This window comes from Sarcophilus harrisii, chromosome 3 (assembly GCF_902635505.1).
Source record: "Sarcophilus harrisii chromosome 3, mSarHar1.11, whole genome shotgun sequence".
Taxonomy (NCBI): domain Eukaryota; kingdom Metazoa; phylum Chordata; class Mammalia; order Dasyuromorphia; family Dasyuridae; genus Sarcophilus; species Sarcophilus harrisii.
This window is the reverse complement of record NC_045428.1, coordinates 377055925-377073799: the sequence shown is the minus strand read 5'-3', so window position 1 is coordinate 377073799 and position 17875 is coordinate 377055925. Positions and strand designations below refer to the sequence as shown.

The following is a 17875-nucleotide window of genomic DNA, read 5'->3' as shown; positions in this document are numbered from 1 at the left end:
AAGAGTAATAATAATGCTAATACAGCATAATCACTATTGACAAATATCCTCTATAACAAGCAAAGTTTATATCCCCAACTCCATTTTTAGGTAAGAAGGTTAAAAAGAATATGAAAATTACTAGAAGACTGTGAAAACTTCTAGGTGTTCTAATCTGTGGTCTAAAATTATACAGTAGTCAAATCCTCTTATTTACAGTCTTGCACTTCAGGATATATCTGTCCTAATTCAAAATGTAGTAGTCTCTATTCTATTCCCACTCCCCATCCAAAGAGTGTTTTTTTTTCTTTTTTCTTTTTTTAATAAATGAAGAGGAGAAAAAAAGAGGAAAATAAAATTAAAAAAGAAAGCATATCAGTTCTATAATAATCATAGCTAATATGTATATAGCATCAATTATGGGCCATTCTCTGTGCTAAATGTTTAATAATTAGCATCCCATTTGAGCCTCACAACAACCCTGGGAAATTTAGGTGCTGTTGTTGCCCTCTCACCTCCCCCATATTGCAGTTGAACAAGCTGAAACACACAGTTTCTATTATATTTGAATTAAAATCTTCCTGACTCTAGGTCTGGCACCCTATTCATGTTGCCATCTAGCTGCTCAGTAAATTCACATTGTACAGATATTTGTCACTTTGGGGTGAAGGACTACGGAGGGCACAGATCTGTAATTTTATTTGGATGGGGAATTTTCCAATAAGGAAATTTCTTTTACCAATGCAGATAAGCAATTGTTCTGAAATTTATTACCTTAGAGAGTTTGTAGGGGGAAATCTGAGATTAAGTGACTTTCCTATCGAAAAGTAGAATGTATCAGAGGAAAATGAACACAGGACTTCCTGATTCTTTGTCATCTCTCTGTTCTCTAAGCCACTCTACATATAGCCTCTCTGTGCTTCTACATATAACAATATATGCATATTTCTAAATATATAGAGAAATTTATTATTATCTTTATAGAGAGATATTTCTGAATATGTAAAAATATGTAAGTATACTTATTCCTCTACATAGAAATATTTATATATGTGTATATATTATATACATGTGTATATACAGACATATGCTTCTCCTTTCATTATTTCCCTGGATTATCTCTTTCCTTTTTTCTTCCAAATCCCTTGAACATTTTCCTTGAGAAAGCTGATACCTGCTGAAAAGCAACACAGCATCTTTTTAAAAAAGATCAGAGAATAGAAAAGGAACACTTCCCAGAGGCAGCCACTGCCCAGGAGATCTGAGAAAAAGCTCAAAATCAAATGGTGAAGACACTTGATTTGTTAATGTGTGGGCTAGGCATGAGTAAGGGATGACAGAGGCTGCAGAGAGATCCTATTGGGAGCCGCTGTGTGTGTATCAGCATGTACCAGAGAAGGGGGAGGCAGGCTGAGGAAGGAACACATTGTCCATTACTAATTCTCAATAGCAGTTGGTGGGCGGACTTCCCTGTGGGTGAAGGGCAAGGCTGAGGAGATGTAAAAGCAACATTTCCCAGGAAGAGTGGGAACAAGAGCGGAGGCGAGTGATATTTTGGGGGTAATTTCCAGCAGGTGGTTTCTGGGCGAAACCACAGAAAGACCCAGGAAGTACGAACGGCAAAACTGACCCAGAGATATGTGCTCTTCCTGCCTGATTTTGTTTCCTGCATACTGATCACAGTTAGCACAAGGTTTCATGATCCTGGGGGTTGGTCAGGTAAATCCTGGGGTTTCAGAAAAAAAAAAAAAGTGGTCCAGAAATGATATAACAAGAGGAATAATTTACATTCATGTATCACTTTAAATGCCTATATGGTGGGTTATAATGCAATTATTTATTTATTTGGAAGGCAATCAGGATTACGTGACTTGCTCAAAGTCACACAGCAGTGTCTGAGGTGGCTTTGAACTCAGATTGGTTCCTGACCCCAGAGCCAATTCTTTGTCCACTGCATCAACTAGCTGCCCAGCAAGTAGTAATTTAAACAACCTTTTACAAAGCATATTGATTTCTGGATTGTTGAAAACTTGGAAGCAGACTTAGGTAATGTTCAGTGTGATAGGTTAGAGCTGGAAGTGACCTCAAAGAATTAATTTTATAGATGGAGAAAAATAAGCTTGCTGAAAATCACTTGAATGCAGCTTTCCTGACTATTTTTTTCTATTCTATCACACTCATCTCTGTTGCCATGGCATATAGTTCTGTCCTTAATCCTGTACTGTTAAGCATTTTTTTTTAAAAATCAACAACTAGGATGAAGTTATAAAAGACAGGCTTGTCACATTTTTAGATTCTTCCCCTTTCTACTTATCTATACTTTTTAGTTTTATCTGAGCTGCTGTTTAGGCAGCCATTTGACCTGTCAGTTTAGTCAGTATTCACTAGTTTTTACCTCAAATAGTTTTTGTTCAGGACCTTAACTGAGCCTCCAATTCCTAGTGTCCATGTGTTGATAGTACCACCTTTTCTTTCTTGTCTTTAACTTCTTAAGAATTTTCTTGACCCTCCTCTTCATACTGAATATTCCTTCAGTTTCTCTCTGAACCTGTAGTTACACTTAAAAGACATTTTCTTTAGTTATTTACATTTACTCCTCCCCTCTATGAGTTATTTGCTCAGTTGGCCTAGACTTAGGAGTGAACTAGAAGCAGCAAGTACCAGCTAGAGAGAGCTGATTTTTAAAATTTCAGTGTGAGTATTTATACTTTGGAAATGGACAAAGAATAGACATCAGGGCTTGATTTATTTTTGGTGGTGTTGATTGCTTCAACATATGAAAATGATGAAGAAAATGTTAATAATGTAAATTATACTTAAAAGTTTATTGTACATACATCTTTTCCTTAGCACACCATTTATTGGATATTAGCCAGCACACCTTCTTTTCCAGCCTGTAAGTCCCATTTTAGAAGATAGTTTCAATATATGAGAGAGTTAAAAGACAAATGTTCTTTTCCCATTGGTTTTATATTTTTCCCCTCCACTAAATTCTTTTCATAGTGGCATTAAATTTAGCAACATTTTTTCATATTCCTGAAACCTAAATATTTTGAAGGGATGTTGATTGATTTCTGCAGTATAGTATCATGGTAGAGACATATGTCATTTTGTCTCTAACTTGTCTTCCTAATACAATTAAATTATGACTACACATTTATGTTTTACAACTCAAGCAATTGGGAAGGCAGAAGATATATGTGAAACATCTGTGGAAACATACATCATTTGTGGAGTAAGATAACAAGCTAAAGTTAATATAGAACATTGGTCCAAATATAGGACATCTCTTATGCAGGGTGTTCCAAAAATCTTAGTGCAGTTTTAATCTATTATGGCTTAAAACCATGGAAAGACTTTTGAAACACCCTGTATAAGCTAACCCTAAAATGAGGCTTCTTTTAAGGAAAAAAGTATATAGATTTAGACTGAAAAATAATACTCTGAGGCTGCATTCAGATTTTAAATAAGCCAGATTTGGGAAATAAATGGAGCCTATCTTTGGACTAATATATTATAATTAATTTCATACTTAAGCTCTGAGAGGACACATAAAGAAGAATAGGGCCAATAACTGAAAGCTTCCCAGAGGAGGTAGATTCTGGGCCATGTTTTGAAGACGATGACAGAGCACTTTTTTCAGTGAAAAATGAAAAGGTAATGCAAGCAGCAGAAACAGGCCTTTCTCAAGTCTAACAAAAGCTTCTCATCTCTGACTTCAGGATAACAACTTTTATCTGTAGTATTATCTGCTGTGTGCCAAAACCTACCTCTGAAGATCAAAGGGCTCCCTACAGATCACCCTGGTTGTGCAGGGCTATCTTCCAATTCTGGTGACTGGTATATGAAACTTCTCTCTCTCTCTCTCTCTCTCTCTCTCTCTCTCTCTCTCTCTCTTTTTTTTTTTTTTTTTTTTTTTTTTTTTTTTTTTTTTATCTCTGAGGCCTGTAATGTTGAGAAAGGGAACAATGATGGCCTTGAAAATTTGGTTCCTCATATTTAGAGATGTTAAAAGTTCCACATCTAATCTTGAATCAAACTATACATCATCTTTTGGCTAAAAAGTTGACTTGGGAAGGATGGATTATTTGGGATTCTCCACTTACTTCAAAATTTTGAAAAGATTATGATTTAATTGTAGGGGTATCACCTCCACTGTTACAGACCCCATTTTCTTCATATCCTATTAGATGACTCCATGAATCCCTGTAATCAAAATTTCATCAGTGGCGATCCTTCCACACATACAAACATGTGAAATCCAAGTATTTTATCTGGCAGCTATGGAGGGAGGGGAAAAGAGGGAGATGTCCCCTCAGTTTGGAATGTTGATATTAAGAAGCTCTAAAGATCCATGGAAGAACTTGAATCAACTAATCCCAATGGCAGAAAGGCATGGCTGATGCTGGAAAAAAGGTAGGAACCAAAGTTACATAATGAAAAGTACCATTTTTGAAATTCAAAAATATGGAGAAGGAAGAATGGATAATTCCACATACCTAATGAGGTTTCCATGAGTAATGGGGTCATTGTCATTGTGTGGTTCAAAGGGAGGAAGAACAGTATCTCCAAACTCTTTTTCACTCTACCTTCCTCAAGGGAGATGTTTATTTCTTTTGAGAGTAGAAGCAGGAAATTGGGGCCAAGAAGATATTCTCTTCGCAGAGAGAAGGGGTACAAGGCTAAAATTTTATTTATTTCCTTAAATATTGTTTGTCTAGGTAATATGATTGAGTTCTTTCTAAATTTTGATCACTTTGTCATTTTGAGGGGAAGAACCCCAAGGTTTATATTCAAGGCTTGACCCTTTTTCCACCTAATGCCGGTTCTATATTGAATACACATTGGAAATAGCAAAGAAGCCTATTTATCCAAATCCAGGTAAAATAGAAATCACAGAAGGTATACAGAGGAGAATAGATACCTGACAAAACAAAGCGAAGAAGTACTCTCGTTGGAAATGAGATAACACAACCAAGGGAAAATGTTCTAGATCTCACCCAAGGGGAAATTCCCTAAAGTCTCTAAAATAGCAAGCTTGTAATAGGGACATGATGAAGACTACCCACTTCTCAATGTCTTCCCAGAGTCTTATCTTTCAGCAATCTTAAATGGAATTAGTCTCTTCAATTTTTTCTCTCCAAGCTTCAAGTTGATGGGAAGACAACTCTAGCTTGGAGTATCCCTAAGGAGGATTCCTAGTTGAAGAATTCCCAATGCAGAACTGTCTGAGAATAGAAGCTTTAGTCTCCCATAAACTCCATCCTGTTCCCTCACATAAGGCAGGGCCTTCATTCATGTCTGCCAATAAGGAGAAAATCTCATACCAACAGGCTTTGGGGCAGGGGTTACAGGAATACAACTACCTCCCTAAAATACAGGGATGATACCAAAGTGCATATGACAGCCCAAATAAGCTAATTCAATCTTTGGGTGCATAGAGCTTCCCAGTATTAGGAGGGAGTCCCATTGGAGTATCCATGTATGATTGCCTCCTTGGTGCTAGAGGGGAATAATTAGGTATGGGGTTTAGGGGACATATAAAAGTTCTATCCAAATACTTTCATCATCTTTGTCTTTCCTGTCTGTAATAGTAACTCTGGAAAGGGGAGGGACATATTTGGCAGTGTCAGTAACGTATCTTTTATTCAGGTATTTTTTGTTTCCAAAAAAATAACATGAGACTGACCATATTTCTCTGTTTTCCCAAGACTAGTAAGAAATTTCTGATATGCAATATGAACATGAAAGCAACAAATTAGTGGAAAAATTGGATGTTGAATATTGGAAATTTTGGAAGTATGACAAACAACAATATACTTTTTAAGCTAACAGTTACTTAAGCACAAAGCTTTTGAGCTCTCTAGTGCAAATCAATATGGATTCACTTTTTATATCCACCATGGGTAGTAGGGAAGTAAGAAGCTATTCATAACAGGCTCATGAAGGAGTGGTCACACAAAAGACATTTTCCACAATGATTCAGAGCCCTTTAGCTTTCAGAACAAGGAAAGCGTTGGAGTGAACAGAGGGCATTAGGCAGGCATTTATCCCACAGAGGAAATGATGGACAGATTGAGGCCCATATGAGTTTTTTTGGCAAAGGATAACCAAAGTTCTGGGTTTGTGAAGTAAAAATCTGGCAAAAGAAATGAGCTTAATGAATCAGGGAAAGGTAAACTTCAGCTGCATGTGGATTGAACATGTCCAGCTGACAGTGAGAATTACTATTTACTAACAATGCAGTCAAAGTGACAGTTGAACAGAAAATTCAGATCTTATCATGGCTACCTTTTATTCTGGGCTAAATGAAGGTTTAATTTAACAATATTCAGTGGTTAGCAAAATAAATTGAGGTTTCATTTCATTAACATTGAAAATTCTGCCTTTCTAACCTGGTGTTTTGTGCTCTATTTTTCTTATGCATCTAATCAAACAAATCTAGGTTTATGTTTGATTGTGAATTTCTAAATGCTAAATCCTTTCTTAATAAGTAAGCTGAGCCTTATAACCAACAAGGATACTGAGGCCAAAATAGGTCATGTCCATCTATGGAACTAGATTCTTGCTGTAGGCTCCAGTGAGCTTGAGCCCCATTGAATAAGAAAATAAGTTTGTGCTAATATTTACAAAGTCATTTACCATTTCATAATGAACAATGACAACTTTTATGACCTGCATCCAGGTCACACATTCTGTTTGGTTAGTCATTGGTTTAGGATTTTGTAGAGGATTTTCATAGTCCTCTGATTCTCTGCTTGCCAAATAGTTTAGCACAACACTGGAAGAAACAAATAGGTAAACATATCCAGGGAAAAGATGGGTTTGTCTTCTGAAAGATTTTCTTAAAGCTTCATGAAAAAAAAAATGGAAGAATTATAGGTTTGTTAGTCTTCACTTAGGGAAAATACCTATTAATACCATTAGTTGCTTACTTTCTTAATGTTTCCCAATATTGTGTTAATTCCCATCTGTTCTTCCAAACACAGTTTAATAACTTATAGATACTAACATAATAATAAAACGAATAATGCTAGTCATATAGACTTTATTTTTCAACAAGATCTGTGATTTTATTGGCATAGGAAAATCCCAGTGAGGAGGTGCTTTCCCCAATGAAGATTCAAGACATTTAGATATATGTCTGTGGCACAAAGAAGGGTTTTGTGTCTTGCGCAGGATCACATAGCCAGCATGCATCAGAAGTGGGACTTGAACTCATGTCTTCCTGACTCTAAATTGGTTCATTAGTCATTGAACTATGCTGCTTTTCATGCTTATATAGCACAGTCACTGCCATCCTGGGAGGTAAGTGGTATACATTTTTTGGACATTTTTCAGGTGAGCAAACTGAGAGTCAAACTTCACACAGCTAACAAATGTCTGAATTAATATTTAAACCCAGGTATCTCTTGCTTCCAATTCAGTGCTTCTTCCATTAGATATTGGACATATACTCATATAATTTAAAAGAAATTTAGACTGGCACACCTCTAAGGGAACTGGACATACATTCTAGGGGTTAATTTATTTTTAATTAATTTTTAAAATTTAAAAAATAATTTTTTATTTCATGCAAAGAGAATTTTCAATATTCATCCTTGGAAAACCTTGTGTTCTAGATTTTTCTCCCTCTTGCCCTACCGCGTCCCCAAACAACAAGCAATCCCAATATAGGTTAAACATATGCAATTCTTATAAACATATTTCCCTATTTATCACCCTGCACAAGAAAAATCAGACCAAAAAGGAAAAATGAGAAAGAAAAAACAAGGAAACAATAAAAATAATGAAAATACCATATTATGATCCACATTCAGTCCCATGGACCTCTCTCTGGATGCAAATGACTCTCTCCATCATAAATCTGTTAGAACTGCCCTGAATCACCTCATTGTTGAAAAAGTCAAGTTCATTACAGTTGATCATCACATAATCTTGTTGTTCCCCTGTACAATATTTTCTTTGTTCTACTCAATTAATTTAGCATCAGTTCATATAAGTCTCTCCAGGCCTCTCTGAAATCAGCCTGTTACAGCATTAATTCTCAAAAGAGAGAAAGCCCTATTCCTAGAAGGATGCTGCCTCTGTAAATACTAAAGAAAGCTCAAGCCATGCCCTGGCTAGCCAGGACCTTATGAGATGCTCTGACAGTACAGATCACCAGCAGAGGATCCAAAATATCCTATAAATCTGCTCAGTAATCCCTTGAAGTTGCATTTCCCTCTAGGAGAGCATAATGGTTTAATAGATTATTGTTTTATGTTTCTGTATTCATGCCTAGAAATCCTGTGTGTCTTAGGTATTTTTAATTGTAGAGGAAATAAATCATCAGACTATATCTGATTTTCATGGTCCACACTTGTGTAAAATGGAACTAAATATGTGCCAGGAATGATGGTAAGCACTGGGGATACAAAGAAAAGAAGACAATTCTTGATCTTGAGGAGCTCAGTCTAATTGGGGAAGCAATATGAAAGCAACTATGCACAAACTTCAAATAAATTAGAAAAAAAATCAGCATAAGGAAAGCACTACAATTAAAAGGAATGAGGAAAGGCTTTCTCTTGAAGGAGGTATTTTTATCTTGAATTTGAAAGAAGCCCAGGGAGGTCATAAGGGTAGAGATGAGGAGAGAGAACATTCTAAACATGAGGGACACAGTCAATGAAAATGCTCAGAGGATGTATCATTTGAGGAAAAACAAAGAGGTCAGTAATCAATAGATTTTCATTCCACTGATATATTTGTTTAGCTATTTACTACTTTTTAGACGGTGTATGGGATGTTCAGGGAGGACTAGAACTTTTGGTGTGAGGGCTTGTTGAACCATTTCAGAGTTGTTTATCCACCTTTGGTGTCCACTTGTCATCCAAGTCTCTCACCTGTGGCTCCAAGAAGCTAGCATATATAACAGTCACACCCAGGTAAAACTGTCTCTGCAGATTGGCTTTATCTGGTTTACCAGGTTGAGGGTAACCAACAGACCTCAAACCCATCAATGTTTCCCCAAGCATGTGAAGACTTCCTCCAGCAGAATGGGCAGTTGAAAACAATTTATTGTCTCTGAAGGCTGCCTACATGAGCAAGGTGGGCAGGCTGCATTTTGGCTCTGGGGGGAAATCTTGACAAAAGAAAATGAGATAGATATGTCACAGATTGGACCTTTTTCACTCACAGCTTCAAGTACACAAGGAGATATACAATAAATTGGCAAAGATTGCTTGTGAAAGTGGGCAATGGAAGGCTCGCAACTTCAAAGTTATTGGGATATGAAATAGTTTTCTCTTTCTTATAAAAGAAGTCTTGTAGAAGTAACAGAAGTAAGCTCAAAAATTAAGCTATACTCAAATGTCTCCCAATATACCAGTCGAGTTATAACAAATTTGAGTTTCTGAAATATAAATCATGATAGATTGTATGTTCATTTGCTTCTAGAGCTTGTGTTCTTAATTTGTTCTCCTGAACTAATTTTCAGGTTTTTTTTTTGTTTTGTTTTGTTTTTGTTTTTTAGCAGTACCAAATTTTGATGATTACTGCTTTGTAGCCTAGTTTGAAATCTAGTACTACTAAGGCCTCAAAGGCCACCCCCCAACCCTTCCCACCCTTTTCCACCTTCCCCCTTTATTTCTCTATACTCTGTGCCATCTAGCATCATTCCCCTATTTCCCTAGATGAATTTTATTTTTTTTATCTTTGTATTAAACTTTTTTATTTTATTTTATTTTTATTTAATAGCCTTTTATTTACAGGTTATATGTATGGGTAACTCTACAGCATTGACAATTGCCAAACCTCTTGTTCCAATTTCTCCCCTTCTTCCCCTCACCCCCTTCCCCAGATGGCAGGATGACCAGTAGATGTTAAATATATGAAAATATAAATTAGATATACAATAAGTGTACATGACCAAACCATTATTTTGCTATACAAAAAGAATAGGACTCTGAAATATTGTACAATTAGCCCGTGAAGGAAATCCAAAATGCAGGTGGGCAAAAATATAGGGATTGGGAATTCAATGTAATGGTTTTTAGTCATCTCCCAGAGTTCTTTTGCTGGGTGTAGCTGGTTCAGTTCATTACTGCTCCATTGGAAATGATTTGGTTGATCTCATTGCTGAGGATGTCCAAGTCCATCAGAATTGGTCATCATATAGTATTGTTGTTGAAATATATAATGATCTCTCATCCCTGCTCGTTTCACTCAGCATCAGTTCGTGTAAGTCTCTCCAGGCCTTCCTGAAATCATCCTGTTGGTCATTTCTTACAGAACAATAATATTCCATAATATTCATATACCACAATTTATTCAGCCATTCTCCAATTGATGGGCATCCTAGATGAATTTTATCATTATTCTTCCACATCTATAAAGTAAACTTTGATATTTTGAATGGTATGACACCAAGTAAACTTATTTAAGTGGCATTGTCATTTTTATTATACTGGCACGGCTCAATTAGTATAATTGTGGGCAATTAGTATTCTTTTAATTAATTGGATTTGTATTTCCATAAAGGATATATTTTATAGTTATATTATAATTCCTATGTGTTTCTTAGTAGGTGGACTCCCAAATATTCTATTTTGACTACATGTTCTCTCTTTCTTCCTGCTGGGTTTTACTGGCCATATACAGAAAGGCTGATGATTTGTGTGGATTTATTTTATATTCAGATACTTTATACAATAGCTACAGTTATTGATTCACTTAATTTTTAGTTGAATCTTTAGGGTTCTTTGAATTTCTAAGGTTCTTTAAATAGACAATTGTTTCATCTAAAATTTAATTTCCTCTTTGCTTTTGCTTATTTCCTTGATTTGTCTTTCTTGTCTTATTGCTATAGCTAGTGTTAAATACTAGCAGGGAGAATAAGCATGCAAAGTAGTAGCCCACATTCCTAGAATGCTATGAAGTAATTCTGGTGATAATAGATATTCTTATTTTACTTATTGCAAAGGATTTTAGCATTTTTCTATTACAGATACTTTTAGCTCTTGGTTTTAGATATATGTATCAAATTAAGAAAATATCTACTTATTTTTTATATTTTGTGCTTTTTAAAAAACAAATGGGGGAGGAAGATTTTGAGAAGATGGAATAGGTCAGAAAATTTCAAGCTCTCCATATTTCCCCCACAAAAGGAATAAAATTTTGCCTCAGGATGAAGATAGACTGGTTAAAAAACAAATAAAACATGGGGCAGAACACCAGAAGCTATTAGAGAAGTCCTGAAGAAGGACCTCAAGACAGAGTTTTGGCCCCTGTAAAGTAAAAATATTTACAGTCTAATGCCAATGAAATAGCAAGTGGGAAGCTCTGGTGTTCAAAAGTAGCCAGGGCCCCAACCACAGGAACTTTAACCCCCTGGAACATGGAAATTTGGGGGTCTGAGTCCAGGAAGATTGAAGGAACTCCTGCTAAGAAACAGCAGGCCCAATTGTGCTTCTAGGATACCACCCTAGGCCAGAAGGAAGCAGCACATCTGGTGAGTGCAGAAGCAGTGGAGTAGGGACTCTGCTGGCTGTAGGCACCTGCAGGAGAATGGAGTTCTTGGTTTGGGGTTCTAGGTCAGAGGGGAAAATTGAGAAGCCAGAGGCACCACCTCCACCCGCTCTCTCTACCTCAGATACTAATAAATTCTTCTTTAAAAAATGAGCAGGCAAGAGAGAAAGTACTCAAACATAAAAAGTTACTATGGCAATAAGGAGGACCAGGGTGTTCATCTTCAGAGAGGATACTAATGTAAAAAATGTAAAAAAAAAAAAAAAAAAAGCCTCTCCTATACCAGAGTACTATTAAATGGTTTCCTGCCCAAAAAAGGGTTATAGAAAAACTCACAAAAGACTTTAAAAATCAAATGAGAGGAAGAGCTAGGTGGTGCAATAGATAGAGCATCAGCCCTGAAGTTAGGAGGACCTGAGTTCACATCTGCTCTCATATATTTAACACTTCCTAGCTGTGTGTCCCTGGGCAAATCACTTAATCCCAATTGCCTTAGCAAAAAAAAAAAAAAAAAAAAATCAAAAGAGATCAATTGAGGAAAAATGAACAGGAAAACCAATCCAAGAAAAAGCAAGATGATAATTTAAAAAAAACAACCAATTAGAAAAGGTGATCCAAAGTCTTAAAGAAGAAAATGACTTTTTGAAAATTAGAATTGGGAAGGGTCAGCCAGTGAAGTTATAAGAGACCAAAAAATAATAAAACAAAAAAAAGAAAGAAAAAAATAGAAGAGAATGTGAAACATCATAAAAGAAAAATAACAGATCTAGAGAACAAATCTAGAAGAAAAAACAAGAATGACTGGACTACCTGAAAAGTATGACCAAAAAAAGAACTTTGACACAATAATACCAGAAATAATTAAAAGATATTGTCCTGAAGTGTGATAAAGAGTGGAAAGTAGAAACAGAAAAAATTAATTGATCACCACCTCAAAGAGATTCTACAAGGAAAACCTATTGGAATGTGTCTGCTAAATTTTAAAATTCCCAAATCAAAGAGAAAATTATACCAACAACATAAAAAAATTCAAATATGCTGTAGCTACAATTAGAATTGCACAAGATTTATCAGCAGCTACAACACAGGTTCTGGAATACTATATATCAATAATGAAAAGAAGCAGGATTGCAGGTGAAAATATTATATCCAGCAAAATTAAGTATAATATTGAATGAAAAAAACAGACATTCAATGAACTGTCATATTTTTTCAATAGAAAATTTAACTTATAAGAGCCAAAATTAAAGACTAATTTCAAGGTACTCAATAAAAAAAAACTTTGATGTTTCATATGTGGAAATGGAAGATTTACAATAGTAATTGAGTATTCCAAAAGAAAGATTGAGGTAGAGCTGAGTATGATGTGACTCTTAAAAAAAGCAAATTGTCTCAGAAAAGGCAAAAATAATTATACTATATGAATGACATGCAGTAGCAAGAACAGACATAGAAGAGTTAGATGGGGAGGAGGGTTGGTAGTTCTGAAAACCTATTCACATAAGGAATGAGTTAAAAAGGCAACTATATACATGTCTATCTATCTAACATCCATCTATCTACCTAGTTATGCCAAGAAGCATATAGCAGCCACCAAAATCTATAGAGAATTAAGTGGGGGACAGAACAGGATAAAGTGTCACACAAAAGGGTATGTAGACACCTGTCAGATTGGCTAAGATAACAGGAAAAGATAGTGATGAATGTTGGAGGGGATTTGGGAAAACTGGGATACTGATGCATTGTTGATGGAGTTGTGAATGGATCTAACCATTCTGGAGAGAAATTTGGAATTATACTCAAAAAGTTATCAAACTGTGCATACCCTATGATCCAGAAGTGTTACTACTGGGCTTATACCCCAAAGAGATACTAAAGAAGGGAAAGAAACCTGTATGAGCAATAATGTTTGTGGCAGCCCTTTTCGTAGTGGCTAGAAAATGGAAAATGAATGGATGCCCATCAATTGGAGAATGGCTGAATAAGTTATGATATATGAATGTTATGGAATATTATTGTTCTATAAGAAATGATCAGCAGGATGAATACAGAGGGACTTGGAAAGACATTAATTGATGCTGAGTGAAATGAGCAGAACCAGAAGATTTATATACATTTTAACAATGATACTGCATGAGGATCAGTTCTGATGGAAGTAACTATCTTCAACAATGAGAGAATCCAAATCAGTACCAATTGATCAGTAATGAACAGAACCAGCTATACCCAAAGAAAGGACACTGGAAAATGAGTATGGACCACAACATAACATTTCTACTCTTTCTGTTATTGTTTGCTTGCATTTTTTTTCTTCTCGTTATTTTTACCTTTCTAAATCTGATCTTTCTTGTGCAACAAGATAACTGTATAAATATGTATATATATACATATATATATATTGTATTTAACATATACTTTAACATATTTAACATGTATGGGACTACCTGCCATCTAGGGGAGGGTGGAGGGAAGGAGGGCAAAAGTAGAAACAGAAGTTTTTGCAAGGGTCAATGTTGAAAAATTATTCATGCCATATGTTTTGTATATAAAAAGCTATAATAATAAAAAGAATCAGAAAAAAAGAAGGGTGTGCACATTAACAAAAGTTGGATAAAGTATGTAGGTTAATGGGAAAGAGGTAAAGAGTGAGGGAAAAGGTGACATATAGGATAAGGTGAGGTACAGAAGGTTATTTAGAGGATTAGGATGAGGTGTGTAGATTAATGGGAATGGGATAAAGAGGAATGGTAAGAGTTGGGGGAGAAAATAAGGGAGGGTTCCATGAGTATGTTTGGGTGGTGGTGGCTAGGCGGTTGAGTAATAGCAAGGTAAGTTGAGGTGTAGAATTAAAGTAGAAAAGTTAGTAGGGATAGGAAATAAGACATATATACAAAGAAAATAACAATGATCAGGAGTAGAATTATTAGAAATAATTAGAAATTAGGGGTAGTAATCTTTGATTTCAAAGTCAAACTTAAAAAGATTCAATAGAAAGAAAAAGCTACATTATATGTCAGTCATCGATATTGTTTTACATATATGTATATATGGTATATAGGTATGTGTCTAGATATGTATGTGTATGTATACATATATGTGTATGCATGTGGATGTATATATGTATACATAAATATATCCATGCTTAACCTATAGCCTTCTTGACAGAGATGGAGAGGAGGAAAGGGAAAAAAAATTAAAGTAAAAAGTGTGCAGCAGAGACAAAAAACCTACAAGGAAGCAAAGAAAAGATGGATAGTTAGGAATATAGTGTTTTCTATTATTTTATATGCTTTCTTGAAGTGAAATTTATTGTTAGATATTTTGAATCCTCCCTCATTTCTGTTGGGCACAGGACAATATTTTTGTTTTTGTTTTCTTTTTCTGTCACATCTCTCCTGTTTTAGTCAATTATTGTTCTAATTTCATTTTCTTTAATGAAATCATTTATTGTTTCCATAGTTTATTTTTTAGCCCACTAATTCCTTAATGTTGATTTATTTAGTCTCCCTTTAAGTTTGAGTTCTTTCTTCAAAAGACTTCCACAAAGTATGCGTTTAAACTTTTACTTTTGTACATTTGTCTATGAGGTTTTTATGCTCTAGTAGATGATCAATTTTTGTAAAAATGCCAATAAGTTGAAAAATGTTTTTATTACTATTTCCATTCAGTAATTGACAGAGATATATCATTGACAACTTTTCTCATGCTCCATTCAGATCCTAATCTTTTTTCTTATTGATATTTTTAGATTTTTTTTTAAGTTATCTAATTTTAGATTTATCAGAGAAGGGTATGTTGAATCCCAAATATTAAAGTTTTGGTGTCTATTTCTTCCCACAATTTGAATTTTACTTGACATTCTAGAGTCTATATCATTCAATGCTTACACAAACACATACATGTATATATGTAGTATGTTTCAAAAATCTTAGTGCAGTTTAAAGCTTTACTGGGTAAATGGATGGTGAAATTAAAGAACTGAATATAGATTGTACTTTCATGAAATTTGTGGGAGATTGTTCAGCTCGTCTGTGAAAGTAAGGAAAAAGACAACTGTAATTTGAAGGGATAGTAAAGTTGAAGGAAGATATTTTTAGGAATGGTGAAATGTGAGCATATTATTAGATAGAAAGGAAGAAGTAGAAAAATAAAAAAGTGAAAATACAAATGAGAGGGAGAATAAGTGAGGGAGCAATGTCCTTGGAGAGAACAAAGGGACCTGGGATTGAGAGAATAGAGAAATAGTTCTTTTTCCAAGATCGGAGAGGAGGAATGAATGAGAGGAAGAAAAGAAATATTGAGATAGCAACATGACTGTAGTCAGAGCTATAACTAAGAATTTTTCTCTCTGAAGACAAGCAACATGAAATATATCCTCTTCTGGATGAAGAGAACAGAGGGGCAATACTAATGGGGGGGGGTAGTGTGAGACAGACTTGGAGGGAGAAGTAGGATTTGGGGGAGGGAACTCAATTTAGCTTGTCTGTAACTTTTATTAAAAAAATAAGAATTCTTGCTAACTAATTGCTAAATTCTGTTGTTTCTGTACTGCTGAAGGTATTAAAAGTACTCTCAGTGCCCCTTAAATTTGGCACCCTCTAAATTCAATGTTCTGGGAATAAAGTCCTACTCATCTCACTCTAGTTATGACTCTGGGAATGACGATAAGTACAGGGAGGGGAAGATAAGGAACCTTTTACTAGACAGCCTATATTTGTTCAGTAAAGTATGTGAGGGCATCTGCTGAGAGTTAGGGAGGCCTTCTCTTAGAGAGAGTAACTACTTATTTCCCTGACAGGAAGATTAAAGAAATAGCTGCAAAGCAAAACCTTTTTTTTTTTTTTCTCCCACCACCAACTGTTATGGGAATGAAAGTCAGTTCTTTACTTTCGGATGCAACTGTTATCAATCCATTCTTCTGAAACCTGCTGACAGACCAAATTCCTGGATTTGGCCCAGTATAGATCTATAACTAAAGAGTGTCAAGATGTTACAGCAAGTGTAAAACACCATGGCCACTTAAAGGGGAACAGGATGTGGGCAACAAATTACCTGCTTGCTTCAGAGACAGCAGTGGAACCTCTAGGTATTACAGAGTACTCACCTAAAAACTAAGCAGAAGTAGATAGATGGGCTGACACTCGTCCATTCTAAATGGGGGTGAACATAAGGCCAATGCAGTGATTTTTTTCTAAGCCCTAGTTTGGCCCTATTTTCTATATATATATATCCCTTTTTTTTTTTCATTGAATATGAAAATACTCTAATTGATTATTTCAAGTATCACTATTTAGAGTAGTGAGTTTTTATGTTTCTCCTTCAGAAGAATTATTATTGATGTTTCTTTCCTTCCCACAGACCTTTGAAGCTATAAAGGCAGAACATGGAGAATATTTTCAGTGGATTTTTTTTCTTTTAACAATGGGGACAAAGTATTTACTCCTAATTAAATTCATTGCTTATTTGAACAAGTGTAATTTTAGATAAATCACTGTATCTCATTGTGTCTCAATTAGTTTTCTCATCAGTAAAATCAAGGAAATAGGCTGAATTATCTCTAAGTTTTCTTTTAGCTCTAAATCTGAGATCCTACAAGTCCTTTCCTTTACTACTTACTGATATGTCTGATCATGGATGGGCAGATTGATTAGCCTCAGTGGGAAGTCACCCACACTTAGTTGCTTCATCTGTAAAATGGAGATAATAACATCTGACTGATCTGCCTTTGGTGGTGTGTCAGATCTCTTGAAATGTCTCATGAAGTAATGATTTCTATTTTAAATAGCAAACACTTGAAGAGACTCATGACAATTTTCTGAGGGGTTTTAAAATCCATACATGTTTTATTTTAAGACTCTTTTGAGGATTAAATTTTCAGAAAAGAATATTTATATTTTAACCTCTTAATTCTAGTGACTTTCCTCTCTAAACAATTTCCTATTTATCTTGCATCTAAGTTGTTTGTACATTATTGTTTACTTGTTGTCTGCCCTGTTAGATTGTAAACTTCTTGAGGGTAGGGATTTTCTTTTGCCTCTTTTTATATTCTCAGCACTTAGCACAGTGCCAGGCATATAGTAAGCATTCAGTAATGCTTATTGACCAACTGACTAATGAAGACAAATCACTTAAGCAAGTCCATGTGTAGAAATTATGACCATTTAGTGAATAAATTCTAGGCAGTTACCTGAACCAGATTGCAATGAAATAATTTGATAAAGTCTAGTCTAGTATGTACATAAAAATTCTAATAAATATATACATAAATAATAAATATATAATATTTATTTGGAATTTGAAGCAGCTAGATCTGGAGTCAGGAAGACTCATCTTCTTGAATTCAAATCTGGCCTCAGACACTAACTGTGTGACCTTGGTGAAGTTACTT

The 17875-nt window shown here is 35.1% G+C and overlaps 1 long non-coding RNA gene across 1 annotated transcript in view; it reads left to right on the top strand.

Annotated features, from left to right (window-relative positions):
- The window catches only part of LOC116422433, a 30531-nt gene extending 13448 nt beyond the window's left edge, over positions 1–17083 (top strand). The window contains exons 2-4 of the long non-coding RNA XR_004233063.1: positions 4170–4395; positions 7065–7287; positions 16846–17083. This is a non-coding gene — a long non-coding RNA (uncharacterized LOC116422433). The remainder of the gene's footprint in view (positions 1–4169; positions 4396–7064; positions 7288–16845) is intronic.
- The last annotated feature ends 792 nt before the right edge of the window (positions 17084–17875 follow it).